The 2,964-nt window shown below is 43.7% G+C and overlaps 1 pseudogene across 1 annotated transcript; it reads right to left on the bottom strand.

Moving 5' to 3' along the window:
- Nucleotides 1–541: 541 nt before the first annotated feature.
- LOC116270595 lies at nucleotides 542–1,737 on the bottom strand (annotated as a pseudogene). Its single transcript, XR_004178741.1, has one exon. The product of XR_004178741.1 is annotated as a heterogeneous nuclear ribonucleoprotein A1-like (transcript).
- Between the last annotated feature and the right edge of the window lie 1,227 nt (nucleotides 1,738–2,964).

Raw genomic sequence — 2,964 nt, 5'->3', positions numbered from 1 at the left:
AGACACACTCACAAATCTTATTGAGATAAACCCTTCTCTCTTTCATGGGTTTTCTGTAAGGATGTTGATGGATGTTATCCTGAAGATTTTTAGAAACTCCATTATTATTTAGTGGAGGAGGATCTGTGAGGTGCACCTTCAAGATCCCTAGAGGGCCTTTTGTCTGACAAAGTTATCTGAGGCGTTGCCATAACTCTTTCTGAGGTCTTAACAAATTAATGTATAGTCCTACCCTTGATGTTATCTTTGTTCTGAAAATATTTCCAAATTTGAGAATCGCGTGGTTGGGTATGAGAATGTCTTTTTTTTTTTTTCAAAAAAAAAAGACATTTATTCAGCGTCACGATCAGACTATTACATTTAGCAATCAACAGCATGGGTGCAAAAAAAATCTACATTAAAACCCTTTGTTGGAATGCTTTACACTTTCCACAGAACAGAAACTAAAATAACCTGTTATACAATTAGTCACAAATACAGTCCTCGAGTTTTTTGCCCATACACATGAGTATTTGTCTAAAACATGTCTTCTTTGTAGCAGCTAGGCCCTGCCACCACTGTGCTTGGCTGAGTTCACAAATCTGTTGTAACCTGTAGCTTCCCTGTCACCTCTCTGGCTCTCCTCTCCTGCTAAGCTTTGTTTCCTAATTAAAATCTTCTGCCACTGCCATAGCTACTGCTGCTGCTGGAACCGCCATAGCCACCTTGGTTTCGTGGTTTTGCAAAGTATTGGCCTCCACCGCCATAGGGGCCAGAGCTTCTGCCTCCAAAATTTCCTCCCTTCATGGGTCCAAAATTTGAAGACTGATTGTTGTAACTGCCAAAATCATTGTAGCTTCCACCACCTCCAAAATTGCTTCCATCATTACCAAATCCATTATAGCCATCCCCACTGCCACCATATCCACCACCACCACGGCTGCCACCAAAGCCACCACGACCACTGAAGTTTCCTCCACGACCGAAGTTGTCATTCCCACCGAAACCACCTCCATGACCACCACCAAAGTTTCCAGAACCACTTCAACCTCTTTGGCTGGAGGAAGCACTAGCCATCTCTTGCTTTGACAGGGCTTTCCTAACTTCACAGTTGTGGCCATTCACAGTATGGTATTTCTAAATGACAGTCTTATCCACGGAGTCATGGTAGTCAAAGGTTACAAAGGCAAAGCCCCTTTTCTTGCCACTGCCTCGGTCAGTCATGATTTCAATCACTTCAATTTTCCCATACTGTTCAAAATAATCTCTTAGGTGATGTTCTTCGGTGTCTTCTTTAATGCCACCAACAAATATCTTTATCACAGTTAAGTGAGCACCTGGTCTTTGAGAATCTTCTCTTGAGACAGCTCTCTTTGGTTCCACAACTCTTCCGTCCACCTTGTGTGGCCTTGCATTCATAGCTGCATCCACCTCCTCCACAGTGGCATATGTGACAAACCCAAAGCCCCTGGAACGCTTGGTGTTTGGATCTCTCATTACCACACAGTCCGTGAGCGTTCCCCATTGCTCAAAATGGCTCCTCAGGCTCTCATCGGTTGTTTCAAAGCTCAACCCTCCAATGAAGAGCTTCCTCAGCTGTTCGGGCTCTTTAGGAGACTCTGACTTAGACATGACGGCAGGGAGAAGAGAGACTTTAACGATGCTTCTTCGGCGGCGTCCATGGGCAGAAAGAAAAAAGGCGAATGTCTTATTTTTTAACTCAACAAGGCTAGCCTCCTTCATATTTTAATTTTGCCTGAAAACTGAACAATTCCTTTTTCATCTCTATTTCTCTTCTCTCATTTTATTACAGGCAGCAAAAAGAAGCCAGGTGGACTTTCAGTATTCTAGGGAAATCTCCTTAGTAAGATCATCCAATTTACCAGATATGTTTTCCTTTTTCCACATTACCTCAGGCAATAGTGTTGTAAACTTTCTGTCACTGCATAACAATAATCCCCTTATTTCTCGGTTCTGATATCATTTTTGTCACTTTTGTACAAACTCTTATAGACAGTCTCTTCCGGGGCAATCAAACTTTCATTGACAAAAGCCCTTTCGATTTTCACTAACACTCTCCTCAAAGTTCTTCCAGTTTCTACCTACTGCCTGCTCCTAAAGCCAGTTTTAAGTTTTGTTATAACAGCATACAACTCCTGGGACCAAAATCTGTTACAATTACTGTGGTTGCATCACAAACCACCCCAAAACTTAGTTGCTTGAAAAGTAAATATATTTTGCTTTATTAATCTGCACATTTTACAGTCTTCAGAGAGATCGCTCATCACCACTGCACTCAACATCAACTGAGGTGGCTCAAAGACTAGAAGCTCGAGTCACCTGTAAGCTTTCTCAATTCCACGTCTAGAAATTAATACTGGCAATCATCTGGGATTTTTGTGGGGTACGTTGGCCAGGCCACCTAATCTAGCTCTTCTAGATGGCTTAGGTAGCCAGACAACATAGTGCCCAGATTCAAGTGCAAACATCTCAAAGAGATGGTCAAAAAGAAGATGCATCTATTTTAACACTTACTCTTTGGAGATACTCAGTGTCACTTATGCCACATTCTATTCATTATGGCAGTCACAAAGGCCAATCCAGTTTCTTTTTTTTTTTTTTTTTTTTTTTTTTTTTTTGAGACGGAGTCTCGCTCTGTCGCCCAGGCTGGAGTGCAGTGGCCGGATCTCAGCTCACTGCAAGCTCCGCCTCCCGGGTTTACGCCATTCTCCTGCCTCAGCCTTCCCGAGTAGCTGGGACTACAAGCGCCCGCCACCGCGCCCGGCTAGTTTTTTGTATTTTTTAGTAGAGACGGGGTTTCACCGTGTTAGCCAGGATGGTCTCGATCTCCTGACCTCGTGATCCGCCCGTCTCGGCCTCCCAAAGTGCTGGGATTACAGGCTTGAGCCACCGCGCCCGGCCAGGCCAATCCAGTTTCAATGGGAGGGGAAACAGAGTGTAATTCTTGGTGAGGACTAGCAGAGT

This window comes from Papio anubis, chromosome 15, assembly GCF_008728515.1.
Source record: "Papio anubis isolate 15944 chromosome 15, Panubis1.0, whole genome shotgun sequence".
Taxonomy (NCBI): Eukaryota; Metazoa; Chordata; class Mammalia; order Primates; family Cercopithecidae; genus Papio; species Papio anubis.
Note: the sequence above shows the minus strand (reverse complement) of the source record. Positions and strands in the feature narration are given on the sequence as shown.